Below are 18,059 nucleotides of genomic sequence, written 5' to 3'. Positions count from 1 at the left end.
AATAGCAGGCTTCGTATTAACTGTTTGGGATTTGTTTAGTAACTTGATGCGGTCCATGTCACGTAGTTTGTCCTTGGTGGCGATGAGTGATTGGCGATTGTACCCCCTGGCAGTTAGTCTCTCGGTCATTTGGGTGGAGATGTTGTCATAGTCTATTGTAGTAGAGCAATTCAGTCTGGCTCTTTTATATTCACCCTGAGGAATATTCCGGATCATCTTTATTTATCCTTAAGGACATTTGCATTAGTCGCTACTAATATATATTCAATTTTTGGTCATCCCTATTCTATCACTAGCTCTTCCATCACCCGGCACAGGCCTTCTTATGGCCTTTTTTGACTTTGAGAACCATGATTTTGGACAGCATGACCTCTTTTCACGGGTCTATTGGGTTTTTATTCTTTGGAATCTTTCGGGATTTCCCTGGCACAGTCTTTTGGCTTACCTTCACCGTTTTCAACATAACTACACTCTATTTCACTATTTTCTCTAGTCTCATGACATCTCTTTTTCTTTCCCAGCCTTGAGAAAGCTCTGGCCTACGCGCCTTTGGGGCGAAACACGTGTTGGCTGGCCTAATTCATACATTCCTTTGGACCTATGAGTGTCTACATTTCTACCGTGAGTTGAATGTCTTTCTTAAAATAAAACTGGATTTGGAGCAACATTGGTATTGATTATAGCTTTGTTGATGAACGCTACACATCTTTTGACAATTTGACTCTGAGAAATAAAAATTGTATCCACACAGTGGGACCTCACCACCTCTTGAATTACATTGTTTTTCTGCCCCTTTTACAAAATGTCTGGGAAAAAGATGTTTTTACCACTTTTTAAATTATTCAAATTTCGTTAGTTTGAACCAGCACTTCTATTCCTTCAGCAACTGCAGTTTCCCCTGGCATGATATTTGGTGGTGAATTTCACATGGCAAATATTGAAACTAAGGAGGAATGCAGTTTGCAGATAGGTGATTTATCAGGAATGTAGCACTTTATGTGTTTTTATAAAGTTTATGTTTATGAAGGCTGGTGCTTTTTATTGCTTTTTATTTTTTCTTATGACAATTTTTAGATTAAGAACTTGTAGTTGTATGTTGTGAAGGCAGGGGGCGTAATGTGATTGCATCTGTGGTTTTTCTCTCTTTTTTTATGAATGAATTTTTATTAATATGTCTTTTATATGATTTTGATGATTGTTGATGGTTTCTCTATGTATTATTTTTATTTGTCTTGTGCTTTCATGCTGCAGAAATTCAGCGAATAAAGAGTGAACTTACTTACAATTTTTAATGTATGTTGTTTTGTACGCTGAATATAAGTTGTTTTTTCATAAGTGTACTTTGCAATGTTTATATAATGACTAATGCTAATTATGCTTCTAAGCTGGTTAATGTTCTTAATTTTAGGCCTTGGAATGGTTTAGCTTTCACATTACTCCTCCCTACTGTGTTGTGTTGAATGTTTAGTATATTTTATGCATACTTTATATTTTCTTCTCATTTCAGGACATCAGTTTACCTGCTTTTTGATGTAGTTTTGTGTGTACTTTAAACTGTTTTTGTAATTTATCATAATACTATTGAAAAGTATAATAATTATATTAATTTTATTTTTCCGTTTAGGTTGCCTTATTTTTTGCTTCAAATTCATTTGATGTATATTCCAGACTTCCAAAATGTTTGTAAATTATTACAGGTCCAGCACCCTGAGTACGTAGATAACCATATGCCACTTCTAATGATGATATCTCCACTCCAGACCAGAAATGTAAATGTAAATGTAAATTTTGAACTTGTATAGCACACTACTCACCCGTTAGGGTCTCAAGGCGCTGTACTCATACCGCTATGGAACCCCTCCTGGCTTTCCCTGTGAGGTGCCCACTCCTGGGCACCCCCAGGGTGAAGCCAGGCATCCAAGCACTGTTGGGGCCGTTGTGGAGATTAAGCAAGCTATTGCCCAGAGTTGCAGAGTGGGACCCATTAATTAGATTAGGCACCGATGCGAGAATTATCTGGTCCAAGGGAATTGAGCCCAAGACCTGCCGAAGCGGGACTTGAACCCTGGTCTTGAGCCAGATCTCTGCCTCAGGGTCTGCCGCTCTAACCATTGTGCCACACTTCTCCACCCTTCAGCGAGTGATCCACTCCTGCAAGTCTGAATGATGAGGAGCAGGCTGGTCCATCTAGTTTGTCTGCATAGACAGCTATCGTGCATCTTACCTATAGCAGGGCTACTGCAAATCTCATTGGGGGGGGGGGGGGGTTGTACAGGGACAGGGGATAAAAAATAATTGTTTTTAAATCTCCCTCTTCTCGTCTCTGCCACCTGCCGCCTCGGTCTTCTTCTGGTGTCCCAGAATTCACTGGGACACCACAACAGGCTCCACAGCAATCTTGATGCTAGCATGAAAGCAGCACCAGAATTGGTCTGAGCAGCTTGGACTGCCACTTAGACACAACCCTGGGATCTGTGCAGTATTTCCAGCATGGCTGTTCAACACAGCCGGGCTGGAGAAATCGAAGTGCGCATGGCTGTTTGGCTGGCCAGAGACAGCTGGCCAAACATACATGTGCACTTAGGTGCACTCTCTCCCCCGCCAGTGGTCCAGCCCGCCGCTCCCTTCACATGCTGCTAGCTGAGCCAGCAGCTGAAAGATAAAGAAATATTGTTTTAGCTTTCAGCTCCTGGCTTAGCTAGGGGGGGTGACGCTCCTTCGCCATTGCAAAGGAGCCGCCCCTGCCCACCCAGCCCACACCTACACCTCCACCCCCACTGTTAACACCCATCAGCCTCTGGATACCTCTACTTCCTGTGTTCAAAGGAACATTACACCAATCTTGTGCCCCCAGTCATGACTGTTGTTGATCCAACACCACTACCACCTCCAGTTCAGCCAGGACCCAGTGGGATGCCGCACACTGGGTCAAGAGCACAGTTTAGTGGGGGTAGGGTTCATGGAAGGGAATCTGCGGGCCAGCAAAGTGAGGCCACTGGATTCATTATCACGCAGGCCACAATTGACAAAGTCTTGGGATCCCCCAATCAGACCCAAGACAAGATGGGCCAGGTCTTTACAGAGCTCCAGGAGATGAAGCAGTTGCAGAGGAAGCACAATTTTCAGATGGAAAATCTCAACTCGAATTAGGCTCCCTGACTGGGGTGCTGCATGATTGTTTGATCCATATATGCAGGGCTTTCCCAGTAACATCCTCACCTTTCAGTGGTCCAACAATGTGTTGGCCTACTACATCTGCCTCAGCCACAGGAAGGGAGGCCCTGCCATTAGAAAAAACACATTGACTAACCTCAGTCTCTGCAACTGTGGATCCACCAGTCCCCCTCAATCACCTGTACCAGGAGAAGAGGATGGCAATACCTCCACCTGCAAGAGACACAGAACCTAATTTCTGCTAGTTGTGACTAGCATTCTCTCTGTGGACCTTTTTCTGGGCACCTTTACCTTTTTGATTCCGGTTGTATTGTGTACATTGGATTTCAAACAATTTTGGCTCTTCAATATTAGTTTCATTCACCATGAATGATTTTTTTAATCTTGTTTATTTGTATTTAGTTTTGTTGAATTAAATAAAGAATTAAAATTCAAAGACTGGTGTTGTATTTCTTCACACACCGCGCATCAGTTGCAGCTGCTGAGGTGGTCACTCTTTCTCCTACATCACCACCAAGATCGGGAAAGACCTGCCCCTCCACATACAAGCACCCTTCCTGAAGAAACTCAAGACCTGGCTTTGACGGAGACACAGTACCCTCAGCACACAGATACCCCTAGGGGTTACAGTGCTGCACTATTAAGAGGAAGGTGTTGGATACTAAAGGGGTAATGTTTAGTATTACCACTCCAATCTAGCCATTTAATGGAAGCTTTTGGACGCTAAAGAACTACACTTACTATTCTGACTCCAATCTAATCAATTAAGGGGAAGGTGTTGGACACCAAAGGGGTAACACATACTATTCCTGATAGATATGATATTAAAAACAACACTTAAAAAAATATTCTTACCTTTGATATTTCTGCCCACAATATTCATAGCATTACAATATGCTTGACATATTTTTGTTTCACAACATTTGTTTATTCAATATTTTATCTAAACAACGTTTCTCTGCAGGGATGTGTTGTATACTTTAATTCTTAACTTGCCTATGTCTGAAGATGGATTGTCTCACATACAGGTTCTTGTTAAAAAAGGGGGCTCTGTTTTGCTCATTTATCTTTACAGCACACTCCTGAAGGCTATAATGGTTGTAAAAGGCCACACAAACCTGGGTTACAGGCCTGAGTCCCTGTAACAAAGTTGGAGACTTTTAACAACTGTTATAGCCAGAATAAGAGGGTTTATAATGCTAATGGAGCATTCCACACACTGTGGGTAGAATGTTGCAAATTAAAAAGGAGAAATAGAAAGAGAAACATTGCCATGTTAGAACAGAAGGTCTCTATAAGCATTGGCCCTGAACTACTCCATTGTCTTCAAAGAAGCTCTCAAAATTTCAGTATTTTAGTGGCAGATATCAATTGAAATTTAGTATTCAACTTTGAAGCCATGAGATAAAAATACAAATTTTTGAAAGCTTGTGCTGATTTTTTACAGCTGTTGAATGTGAATGTAGTACTGAAGAAGATCTTCCCAACCAAATGTTGGAATGTTTGTGGCGAGTTGTTGCCACTGCCCTTTGAGCAGTTTTACAATGATGCCTGTCATTAGTGCACACGGTGCATTTCAACTAGTAGACCTCTTATGTCAGGCTCAGACCTAAAGACTGTTTTAGTTGAAAACATCAGACCTGCTACAGCAGGCCCATTTTGGTGTAGGTAAGGAGCAAGGATCAGATATCCCCACGAGATATGGATAAATCAAGGGAGTTGTGAACAAACCACTTTAGCAGCTACAGCAAGGGAGTTCTTTTATGGGACTCTACTGACTGCAACTCAGCAGACAAAATCTCTCAATGAATGCTTTATGAAGAAAGAAACTGGTTGATAGAAAAAGGGAAAAAGGGTAGAATGTTGAAAGGAAGGAAAGGTGAAAGTAAGAAACAATGAAAGAAAGGTAGGATGACTGAGAGGGCATTGGATGGATGGGTATAAGGATGGCAGAGTGGAGGAGCGGACAGTGTTTAAAATTCCATCTACTATTTAAAACCTTTGCATCTCTTAGAAAACATTGAAATGGTGGATCTTTGAAATGAGTATTAGAAGAAAAGAAAACTACAAATCCTAATCATATAATAAAATTAGTTGGTATTTCTATTCTCAAGTTATAGTTGTATTTCAAACTTTCATTAATCATTAGTTCATACAGCTTTTTAGTCTTTCTGTGGTCACTACAAGATACAGAACATAGCACAAAGCATGTCCCATAAATCTGATCCCAATTCTAAATCTCTTTTAAGTTGAGATAAATGCATTTAGGTGAGTAAACTCATAAAGAGTTATCTCAGAAGGAAGCAATGGTGACTCAGTAACAGAGCATTTTCCAAGTCAGAAAGTATCAAGAAATGAAACATAAAATACCAAAACAGAAACTAGCGGCTGAGAGTTTGTTGAGCCTCCAAGATTTTTCAGTAGCAAAGTGAGAAAATATGTCAGTTAAGGCAATCAGAGAGTCTGCAACAAGCTCTGTATGTCAAAATGTAGCATCTCAGAATGTGTCTCTAAACGTGTGAACCTGTCCTTTCCCTGGGACATCTTTAATACATATTATAATGACACAATTTTATAAGCATTATTATTACAGATATAATGGTGCAACAACCAATAGGAAATGACAAGCTCTGTGAGACATGAGTAGTTTGTATCGCGTTGGTAGACTCTAACAAAGAGAAGTCTAAGTATGCAATACATTTTATTTCATTCATTAGTCTTGAAACTCTAAGTAAAGTTCCCATATGGTTCGTTTTCCGAAAAACAAAACACTTGTATATGTTTTATGAATATTAAATCAGCTCTTCTCTCACACAACATGACACTAGAAACCTATTCACAAGCAACAAGTGTTAAAACTTACAAAGCCAATTAGAAATTTCAATGCAGGTCAAGCAGGTGAAGACAAGAAAACTATAACTTTATTTTGTTAGGATAGGAATTTTGAATCATGAGAAGACGATTGGAAGAAACATTTCAGCTGAGCTATAGCAGTTCGGAATTTGAAACAATTATCAAGTTCACAAGGCACAGGTCATGCAGAGTTTAGAAAGGTAAATGCAAGAGGTCTGAACACATTTAGGCGGTGATTCTAACCGCGGCGGGCGGCGGTCGCCGCCCGCCATGCGGTTACCGCCAAATGACCGCGGCGGCCATTCTGGCTTTCCCGCTGTGCTGGCGGGCGACCGCCAAAAGGCCGCCCGCCAGCACAGCGGGAAAGACCCAGCAACGATGAAGCCGGCTCCGAATGGAGCCGGCGGAGTTGCTGGAGTGCGACGGGTGCAGTAGCACCCGTCGCGAATTTCAGTGTCTGCTAGGCAGACACTGAAATTCCTTTTGGGGCCCTCTTACGGGGGCCCCTGCAGTGCCCATGCCATTGGCATGGGCACTGCAGGGGCCCCCAGGGGCCCCGCGGCACCACCTACCGCCATCCTGTTACTGGCGGGAGACCCGCCAGGAACAGGATGGCGGTAGGGGGTGTCAGAATCCCCATGGCGGCGGAGCGCGCTCCGCCGCCATGGAGGATTCTCAAGGGCAGCGGAAAGTTGGCGGTACACCGCCGACTTTCCGTTTCTGGCCGCGGCTGAACCGCCGCGGTCAGAATGCCCAGCGGTGCACCGCCAGCCTGTTGGCGGTGCTACCGCGGTCATTCGCCCTGGCGGTTTTTACCGCCAGGGTTAGAATGACCCCCTTAGTATGCAGCCTTTAGTTAGCCCTACAATTCATTCATACAGTTTACTGATTTAAATGAGGTTTTACTCATTTTCTATTGAAATCTCTAACAACAGTAAATGGAAATCTGAGTGGATGGATGACAAAAAGGATCAATTGATGGATGAAATGCTTTATTGATGGATGTGTAAGTCAAAGGTTGATATATATGACCGGATGGTTGTATAGAGGGACGCATGCATAGATGGTAGATGTATAAATGGATGGAAGAAATGTTGGAAGATTGAATGGATTGAAGAATAAATGATCGACAGAATGTAAAGGTAAAATGATGGATGTCAGTGAGTGGATGTAAGCGTTAAACGGGTGAAAGGATAGATGCTTGAATGTAATGGACTAGGGAGTTCATCTAGAGAGGGTCAGGCTATCTTCCTTCACTTGCTTGATGCCTTCAGGGCTTTTGTTCAAAATGGAAGGTATAAATATATTTAATCTTCAACATAATACATACCTCAATGTCACAACACCCTTGTTCACCACAAAAGCATGCCCAGTATCACACTTTATACTTCTCAAAAGAGACAAGGCTTTCAGTCAGCCACTGCATTTTTAACTCAATAAAGAGACATGAGTGTCATAGAAACCCACCATTTATCATTCTTATCACCTAAGGTACACATTAAAAAAAATATTTTTATGATGCTACATACAGCATGTCAAATACTTGGATAAAATCAGGGCTCACCATATGAAAGCTGTGTCAAACAGATAACATTTAGATATATCATTTCGGTAAAAACCAATGAAAATATGCACTGCTTCAGATCAAGGTAATTTAAGAGATAAATAGAAAAAACAACTAATCATAAAAATACAATCATGGCATAATTTCAATTGCGTAAATGATTATGCATTCAATTTGCAACTTGTGTCTCTACTAGCAATTGAAAAAAAAAATGGTTTGAATATGTCCCTGCACATAAAAACCTGGATTTCTATGCAAAGCATTTCATTTTCATGCACTTCAAATTGTAAATAGATAGACCTCAGCCTTACAGCTTTATAGTCTAACTGCTCCATGCCTGAGTGGTTGTGGCATAGGCTCGGGCAGGGATACCTTTTGGCATTTATAGACTCAAAGGACCATATTTACAAGCCCCGAGCGCCCCTTGAGCCACACTAGCATCATTTTTGATTGCTAATGTGGCCATTCTCCTTCGCCATATTCACAGAGTTGCGCAGTGCATGCATTATGGTGGCTACAGGCATAATGTATGCAAGGGGAACTTTTCCACGCAGGGAGTCCCATAGAAATGGCGCTGTGCCATTTTTAGCGTCATTTTTAACGACTGCCTAAGGCAGGGACCTCATCTAGTGCCTTCTGAGGTCCTTGGTGTTAGATGGCAGCTGCTTTCAGAAGCTGAAATCTTTAGATGAAAGGCACAGGATCCATGGTGTTCCTATGGATCTTATAATTTGATGTGGCTGGTAACTTCTATTACTAGCCCCATGAGAATTCAAAGGGTCCTAGAGTTGAACAAAATAGAAATGGCAACCCTTGAGCCAAAAGCCAGAGTGGATGCAAACTCTCATAGCCAAGCAGCAAGCTATGAAGTGTAAACCACAGTTTATGGAAGAGAGGTGTTTAGAGGTAAAAGGGCCCTGTAATTTGAAAAACTAGATTTGCAGCTAGGATTAGTTTCGTTCCTACTGCAGTTCCCAATGCAGGTAACTCTAAAACACTCCTGTTGCCAACATGTTCCTAAAGAAAAATCTCCAATTACACCACAGGGGCAGATGTGTTGGCATGTCTCGTAACTTTTCAAATGACTTGCTGGAGTTGAGTAATCATGAGGAGGTGGCTCTACTGAGTCATCTTCCTCAAGTGGGAGCCAGTCCATTCACTAGTTGGATGAATGTAAGAGAATGGCATTTGAAGGATGCATTGGTGAGACAGTTTGTGTTGGCTCGCAAACATGTTATAAATTAAAGTAATAGTCTCTTTTGAACATAAACATTCTTTGATGGCAAGTTGAAAGGGAGGAATCTGGGAGCAGTTCTCAATGTAGCTGAGGCAGCACCTTTTTGATAACCATATTGAAAATCAGGTGTTAGGTTCTAAACAGTTGGCAATAACTAATGAAAAGTTAGGAAGCAAACAGGATGGACCAAAAGAGGAAAGGACAGCAGTCCACAAAGTTCAGAGAGGAGCTGGATGTCCAAAGGAAGAGTCAGAACCTTCAGAAAAATGAAATGGAATTTAGAACAGTAGCCAATGTGAAATAGGAGGCAGAACCGAGAGTTTGTTTAAAGATGCTTTTCAGTGCTTGCCAGTTTTAGTCTTGGAATTAGTGGAGAGCAATACCAAATACCAATGAAGTACTAATCTCTCACCAGAACAGCACACCCTGTTGTGTGATTGTAAGGAAATGCCTCCTTGGCATGGTTACCCCCTGACTTTTTGCCTTTGCTGATGCCAAGTTATGATTTGAAAGTGTGCTGAGGCCTGCTAACCAGGCCCCAGCACCAGTGTTCTTTCCCTAAACTGTACCTTTGTCTCCACAGTTGGCACACCCCTGGCATCCAGGTAAGTCCCTTGTAACTGGTACCCCTAGTAACAAGGGCCCTGATGCCAGGGAAGGTCTCTAAGGGCTGCAGCATGTCTTATGCCAGCCTGGGGACCCCTCACTCAGCACATACACACTGCTTGCCAGCTTGTGTGTGCTGGTGGGGAGAAAACGACTAAGTCGACATGGCACTCCCCTCAGAGTGCCATGCCAACCTCACACTGCCTATGGCATAGATAAGTCACCCCTCTAGCAGGACTTACAGCCCTAAGGCAGTGTGCACTATACCACAGGTGAGGGCATAGGTGCATGAGCACTATGCCCCTACAGTGTCTAAGCAAAACCTTAGACATTGTAAGTGCAAGGTAGCCATAAGAGGATATGGTCTGGGAGTCTGTCATACACGAACTCCACAGCACCATAATGGCAACACTGAAGACTGGGAAGTGTGGTATCAAACTTCCCAGCACAATAAATGCACACTGATGCCAGTGTACATTTTATTGTGAAATACACCCGGAGGGCATCTTAGAGATGCCCCTTTAAAACATACCCGACTTCCAGTGTGGGCTGAATAGTTTTGCCAGCCTGCCACACACCAGACATGTTGCTGGCCACATGGGGAGAGTTCCTTTGTCACTCTGTGGACAGAAACAAAGCCTGTACTGGGTGAAGGTGCTTCTCACCTCCCCCTGCAGGAACTGTAACACCTGGCGGTGAGCCTCAAAGGCTCACCCCCTTTGTTACAGCGCCACAGGGCATCCCAGCTAGTGGAGATGCCCGCCCATCCGGCCACTGCCCTCACTTTTGGCGGCAAGGCTGGAGGAGATAATGAGAAAAACAAGGAGGAATCACTGGCCAGTCAGGACAACCCCTAAGGTATCCTGAGCTGAGGTGGCTCTGACTTTTAGAAATCCTCCATCTTGCAGATGGAGGATTCCCCCAATAGGATTAGGGATGTGACCCCCTCCCCACCGGGAGGAGGCACAAAGAGGGTGTAGCCACCCTCGGGGCTAGTAGCCATTGGCTACTAACCTCCCAGACCTAAACACACCCCTAAATTGAGTATTTAGGGGCCCCCAGAACCTAGGAAGATAGATTCCTGCAACCTGAAGACGAAGAAGGACTGCTGACCTGAAGCGCTGCAGAGAAGACGGAGACACCAACTGCTTTGGCCCCAGCCCTACCGGCCTGTCTCCCCACTTTGAGAAAAACTGCAACAGCGACGCGTCCCCCAGGGTCCAGCGACCTCTGAAGCCTCAGAGGGCTACCTTGCATCTAGAAGGACCAAGAAACTCCCGAGGACAGTGGCCCTGTTCCACGAAACTGCAACTTTGCAACAAAGAAGCAACTTTTAAAGACCACACGTTTCCCGCCGGAAGCGTGAGACTTTCCACTCTGCACACGACACCCCTGGCTCGACCTGCGGAAAACTAACTCTACAGGGAAGACTCCCCAGCGACTGCGAGTCCTTGAGTAGCCAGAGTTGACCCCCCCTAAACCCCCACGGCGACGCCTGCAGAGGGAATCCAGAGGCTCCACCTGACCGCGACTGCCTGCTTCAAGGAACCCGATGCCTGGTAAAGACACTGCACCCGCAGCCCCCAGGACCTGAAGGAACCGATCTCCAGTGCAGGAGCAACCTCCAGGCAGCCCTCTTCCTAGCCCAGGTGGTGGCTACCCCGAGGAGCCCCCCCTTGCCTGCCTGCATCGTTGAAGAGACCCCTGGATCTCCCCATTGAATCCTATTGCAAACCTGACGCCTGTTTGCACTCTACACCTGGCCGCCCCTGTGCTGCAGAGGGTGCACTTTCTGTGCCTACTTGTGTCCCCCCCGGTGCCCTACAAAACCCCCCTGGTCTGCCCTCCGAAGCCGCGGGTACTTACCTGCTGGCAGACTGCAACCGGGGCACCCCTATTTCCATTGAAGCCTATGTGTTTTGGGCACCACTTTGACCTCCGCACCTGACCGGCCCTGAGCTGCTGGTGTGGTAACTTTGAGGATGGCTTGAACCCCCAACGGTGGGCTACCTTGGACCTAACTTTGGACCCTGTAAGTGCTTTACTTACCTGTGAACCTAACAAATACTTACCTCCCCCAGGAACTGTTGATTTTTGCAGTGTGTCCATTTTTAAAATTGCTTATTGCCATTGTTGCCAAAACTGTACATGCTATTGTGATGATTCAAAGTTCCTAAGATACCTGAGTGAAATACCTTTCATTTAAAGTATTGTTTGTAAATCATGAACCTGTGGTTCTTAAAATAAACTAAGAAAATATATTTTTCTATATAAAAAACCTATTGGCCTGGAATTGTCTTTGAGTGTGTGTTCCTCCTTTATTGCCTTTGTGTGTACAACAAATGCTTAACACTACCCTCTGATAAGCCTACTGCTCGACCAAACAACCACAAAATAGAGCATTAGAATTATCTCTTTTTGCCACTATCTTACTTCTAAGGGGAACCCTTGGATTCTGTGCACACTATTTCTTTCTTTGAAATAGTATATACAGAGCCAACTTCCTACAGTGATTATTTCAGGAACAGGGGGATGTGTGCTAGACTGTCAAAATCCCCTACAGCCCTTTATTTGTTTTCCACGGCCCAACTTCAGGTTACATCTCCAGCCTAGAGCTGAGGTGGTGGGGTATATGAGGTGCAACTTACTCAGAGTGAGGTACCATTGGTAAATGACTTTGTATGCCCCCCTCTAGGGGGGATGCTTCACAGGGATTTGGGGATGTCCCTCCACAGATGATCCCAGGCCTTTGGAGGAAAGTCCTTTCCCAGGTCAGCCACCCATTGTGGCTTGTACGTGTTAGCAACATGAGGCTTTGAGACAGTAGGCACAGTAGGTTTTGCAGATCAGTCTCTTCGTTCTCTTGAACGCCTGTACCAATTTTTCAAAATGTGTGAATGGTCTGGTGGCTGCACCTGTGTTGGGTGGGTGTGAGGCGAAATGCCCTAACAGAAAGTATTTGAGCTGTGTGTTCTTTCAGATGTGAAAGGTCTGTTCACATTTTTCAAATAAAATGTATGACTTCTCCTGAGAAACAATTCTGTAGAGTTCTGCATCCTCCCCTTCTCCCTCCAAGAATCCTGTGGGACTCAGCTCTGATGTAAAATAGGGATTTCTGTAAATGGGTATGTTGGAGACGGGAAGATGGAAGGGCCCCTTCTGATAGCTATGTGGTCCAAGATAACTAAGACAGTCCTAGTCGAGGTGGCAAAGTAAGCACTGTTGAGTCAAGCATGTTAAGGCAGCCAGGCTAAGTCACAGAGAGGGTGGCAGTCCACTGTTTGGTCCATGTGGCTCCAATGATTCTCGCTTTCCTGAAATACTCACTCTGATATGAGGCAAAGACAGGTCACCCAATAATATTCCAAGAGGTTAAGGTAAGCTAGCCCTTCCCTGTTCCTGGGACGCATTAGGATATTTTTGAAAATTAGCAGCTTTTTCCCCAGTCCATATGAATGCATAAATGCTGCTCTGTATCTGAGCAATATCCTGGGCAGGTGTGGGAGTCAGGAGAGGATCAAATGGGTATAGTACTCTGGGGAGAATCCTCATTTTAATGACATTGATGCATCCCATCCAGGATAGGTATAGAGAACTCCACTATTGCAGGTCTTCAAGTATGTTTTTGCGAAGAATTGGTGTCCAAGTGGCTTTACACCATTCCTCCAGAAGACACGTGACAGTGAGCCCCAGGTATCTTATGGAGGTGTCAACCCACTGGAAGGGTGATGCCACTGTAAGAGAGGGGAGGTCGGCAGGGGGAAATAAAATATTGAGGATGTGTGACTTTCTCTGGTTGACCTTGAAGCCTAAAAACTGCCTTGAATTCTTCTAGGATGGGGATTAGGGTGGTGAGGGATGGTGCAGGGATAGTTGGCAAGAGGATGAAATCATCCATAAACAGGTGAAATTTGTGTTTCTATCCCAATCAGATGCTCGAAATTGAGCATTCCTGACGAAACTCTATGGCCAGGGGTTCAACCACTAAAGCAAAGAGGACAAGTGGCAATAGACACCCCTGTATCGTCCCCCGCACCAGGGTTCCAATATTTTTCCGATCATTCACAGTCTCAGCTCACACGATCAAACACTTTTTCTACATCAAGCAAGAGAATCAAAGCCGGGATGCTATGCCTGTGCACTTTGTCAATTAAGTGGACCGGCTGGCAAACACTGTCAGCCCCATTGCTATTGCAGATGAATCCCACCTGGTCTGGTTCCAGTATGCCAAGTAAGAGAGAGTCTAGACGGGTACCAGCTGGGTCTTTGCCAGATTTTGGAATCTGAGCTATCTCTGCATTCCAGATTAATGGTCTTAAACCTGAGCATTGTGAGAAGGAGCTGAACAGTGCAAGCATGTTCTTTTGGAGCAGTGAAGTAAATGCTTTATAAAACTTATAAAACTCTGGCAGCAGGCCACCCAGTCCGATGGATTTACCATCTGGCATAGATTTATCACTTGTTACAGCTCTGCTGCATTGATGGGATCCTCTAGGCATTCTTTATATTTGGGAGAGCTGGGTGCCCAGTTGCATTGGTTTAGAAATTGCTGGATGCATTTACTGGCTTCCAAGCCTTGTGAGTAGAGGGTGCGGTAGAAGCTATGGAAGGCCTCCCATTTATTTTTCTTGATGATTGCCCAGTCACCTAGCTCTGTTTTAACCTATGGGATGTGCATGTTTGTGTACTGCAGTCTGTGTCTGCAGGAAAGGTGTCCACCTTGTACCTTGTCCCCTTGATGTAACAGATCTGACCTAATGTGAAGAGAGTGAGCTCCTTGTGGTTAGTCCTATGGGTTTTTAACTAGCCTCTCTCTCTGGCCAATTTCATTCTAATGCAACTGTAGGGGGTTTGCTTATCTATTGCCTCCAAATCTTTAATCTCTGCCATGAATGTGTACTCTACTAGTTGAGCCTCTCCGGCCCTGTCTAATTTTATGGCAATGATGGTACCCCTGATATTGGCTTTAAAAGCATCTCAGAGTGTGTGTATGGAGATGTCAAATAAGGCGTTAGTCTTTGATAGCTTCAAGGATCGCAGCTTGATGCACTGGGTCTCTAAGTATGTAGTGTTTTAGGCACCATGGGTGGCTCCCAGGGGGAGTTCAATCTAACTTTCCAAGTTATCTCCAAAAGGGATTGATTTAAAATGGATATGTAAGAGAGAGAGAGGCTGTTTTTTTAGCATACCAAGGAGGGAGTGTGTTATAAAGATAAGTTTATGCGTGAGTAAGAGGAGTGGGCATGTGAGGAGAAAGAATAATCACTCTGATCTCGGTGGCGGTAACTCCAGATGTCATTAGCCCTCGTTTGGCAATGTCCTTTTTTAGGAAATTGTTAGCTTTTTTATCCCGGACTGGGTCCCAAGCTACATTGAAGACTCCTCCACAATGATGTCACCCTTGTAATGTAAGGTGTATTTGTAGAGTGCTGCTTGTCATTCGTGAGGGTACTAAGGTGTTGGGCAGTTGTTGTTTTAGTTTGGAGTGCTTGAATATGTCTTTGAAGAGTTTGGAGAGGTGGGATTTCCCCTTTTGAACTGTAAGGTTCAGGATTCTATCCTCTTGGTCCCGGATAATAGAGAAAGGAGTGCACCCTACATGGGGTTTTAATAGGATTGTGACCCCTGCAGTCTTTGTGAGGAGGGATGCCCAATATTTGTGGGTGTAGTATCTGTGGCACATATGGTGGTGATCTGCCTCCAGCAGGTGCATTTGCTGGAGAAATCCAACACAGGGACCCACTTGTTCAAATATCTCTATATTTGCCTGCACTTACATGGAAAGGTTAGCTCTCTCCTATTTAACAGGAATAATTTAAATGTATGTGGGATGTCTGAGGTTGTCATGCGTTGGTATGCTAAAGGTCAATGCTGCAAGTGATCTTGTGTATGTGGTGTAGGTTGAATTGCGCTGACCAAGCCCACTATCCCCCTTTTGCCTCCTGCCCTGCAGGGAAAAAAGAGAGCCTGTTCAAAAGAACCTACACGGCCTAACAAAAACATTTGTCCCATTTAATATATGGGGTAGAACTTCAGTCACAATAGAAGTGTGGCCTCCTATACGGGCCAAATCGGGTCAGTGGCCAGAGTACCTGTTCCACTGCAGCAGGACACCAGTCTGATAGAGGGCAGGGATCAGGAATCTCAGAGCGCTTGCTTGGCCAGTTGTCCCCCAGCCCTGCAAAAGTTCCCAAGTGGAGCTTTCAATGTGAATTGGGGAGCTTGGTCGCTTCTGAAGAGGGAGACGCTTTCAGAGATCTTTCTTGATCTGGGGAGGGCTGTTTCATCTTCAGGAGGTGAGATATAATTTCTGTCTTGACTTCATCAGAAGTGCTAGGCCCACACTTTTCAGATCTGTGACATCAGAATTGAGTTTGCCCTGCCAGGCATTGATTGTTTTCTTCTTGCAATTGAATTTGTGCTTGGTCATCCAACTCCACGTCTAGGGGAAGACCAAGCAACGATTTGGCCTCCAGCAGTGTATGTATAAGCCTTTGTCTCCCATTCCATTGAAAGATCGGGCTGAAGGGGTGACCCCACTGGTATTTGATGTTTCACTCCTTCGAGGATCTGGTGATTAAACATAAATCTCTGCATTTGTGAAGCATTAATAATGTCAGATCTTGGTAGAGTTGTATTGTTATGCCTCAAAAGCCTAGGTCTGTTTTGTCACGGGCGACAACCATGATTGCTTCATTCTCCTCAAAATAATGGACGTGCATTAAGATGTCTGGGGGTGTCCCATGCCAATTGAGCCGGAGGGTACCGTGTGCCTGGTCAAGTCGGGAAGGAGGAAGCACTGTCACCCCTCTGATTGTGTAGAGGAGGTTGGCGATATAGCTCATGATGCCTTGCCCTCAGCCCCCTTGGGGACACCCAGGATGCATATGTTGTTCCGGCAGCTTCCGTTTTTGAGGTCTTTCTGCTCTATTTTAGTTCAGTGTTTTGTTCCTCTATGGCGATGATCCTCTGCCAGAGCACTTCTGGTCCTCTGTTCAAGGTGCGTTCCAAATCGTCCAAGTATTCCCAGTTCGGTGACCTCTTTGCAGCCATCACAAAGCCATGTTTCAAATTATGTCTTCAGCAAGCCTATTTCAGTTCTGATTTTGGAGAGAAAGCAGTCCATTTATTCTTATGAAAGGGTTGTCCGTATTTCACTTGATCCCAGGGATGGGTGTGCTGGTTTACATGTACCCACTCTGTTGTTGTTTTCCGAGTCCACACATCTGTGGCTGTGCTCTCTTTCTGAGGCTTGTCTTTACCATGAGAGTGTCAGAGGGTTTGGGGGAACTGGAATCAGTCTCTGTAACGGTCTCACAGTACATCTCACCTACCTGGATCCCCTCAGATTATTGCCAATCGTATTTTGGCCCCCAGCCTTTCGTGCTGGCTGCCAACCAGGCAGGACACTTAGTAGAAATGGATCAGATAGTGTCCACCACCCAAGGTGGGGCACCTTGGTGGCCTCCTGGTGTAGCATTACTCATGTGTGGGACAGTACATTCAAAATCTCCTTCCTTCTCCCTGACTTTATGAAAGGTGAAGTGGGCTGCACCTTGCCATCCCTTTCTGGCTGGGCTCTCCCCTGGATGTTCAGCTTGCGATGATGGGGGTGTTTGCTCTTCTGATAGCTTTAGACTCCACCCTCCTCTGTGGCTGCCTGTTCATGCATCTACTTTGCGCTTCACGAGCGGGGGGTAAGGCCCGCATCTTCTGCTAGCCCGCAGGTTTAAGCAGGTAATTTTCTTCAGCCTACCGGAGATCCGAGCTGCTACCGCAGCAAGCTGAGGGTGTGGGCCCCTTCTGTAAGCATTAGCCATGTCTCTGGGGTGGCCAAGCCCCTCCCCTACACAAGACTCTTCCAGTCTCCAAGTCCCTGCCATTTAGCTTGATGCGACGCCCAAACCTGACAGTAGATGATGGGTTCAGGTAGGCTGTGGAGATCAATGACTCTGCAGGGTGCGGTATGGTGGCCATGCTCTGATGAGTGTTCTCCCTAGGCCCCCACCAAACATACAGTTGTGTATAGTCGACTTATGTATTCTAGCAACAGGGCCCTTCTGGTGTCTTTGACCCACAGTCTTGTGTAGTGCTCTTGCTATGAGTCGTGGCCCAGAGTCTGCCTTGCTCCACAGGCTCCGATGTAACCCCAAGGGGCTGGCAGTCTTCTTCACCCAGGGCCCTCCAGGGGTCTCTGGGACCTTACCACAGGTTCATCTCAGCTCTTCACCAAGGTCTGGAGGTGATGGCAGGCTTTGAGATGTGGTGGGCCATGCAGTTTGAGATTCGCATGGTGTGGTTTCAAACCAGGTCTCAGTCTCTCCATAGTGGTATATGCAGATCGCTCCCATCTCTGAGATTTTCCAGGCTCCTCTCAGCTAGGTGTGACAGCATAATGGGGTTGAAGCTCCAATTTGGGGTGAAATGCGAGCTATGTTGGGCCGAAGAGGAAAGGAGCTCAGCAAGGCTGCTCCCTACTTCATGCTTGGTTTGGCCACGCCCCCTACTTTATATTCTTAACATAAACGTACCGGCTTTGAATTCAGTTCCAGACTCCAGGGAAGTTTGCTTTGAAGGTCAATATCCTTGTTGCTACCTTTTCTGTTAGATACCTTTTATTCAGGA

The 18,059-nt window shown here is 45.1% G+C and overlaps 1 long non-coding RNA gene across 2 annotated transcripts in view; it reads right to left on the bottom strand.

The window, feature by feature from the left end:
• Nucleotides 1–18,059, bottom strand: part of LOC138248115 (uncharacterized) — a 96,928-nt gene that overhangs the window by 12,708 nt on the left and 66,161 nt on the right. Inside the window, exon 5 of one of the 2 annotated variants that reach the window (XR_011194593.1) lies at nucleotides 15,481–18,046. The exons of the other annotated variant lie outside the window; for it this stretch is intronic. This is a non-coding gene — a long non-coding RNA (uncharacterized lncRNA). Of the gene's footprint in view, nucleotides 1–15,480; nucleotides 18,047–18,059 lie in introns of those variants that run through there. 2 annotated transcript variants of the gene reach the window in all.

This window comes from Pleurodeles waltl, chromosome 1_2, assembly GCF_031143425.1.
Source record: "Pleurodeles waltl isolate 20211129_DDA chromosome 1_2, aPleWal1.hap1.20221129, whole genome shotgun sequence".
Taxonomy (NCBI): domain Eukaryota; kingdom Metazoa; phylum Chordata; class Amphibia; order Caudata; family Salamandridae; genus Pleurodeles; species Pleurodeles waltl.
The sequence above is the reverse complement of the archived record's forward strand: the minus strand, read 5'-3'. Positions and strand labels throughout refer to the sequence as shown.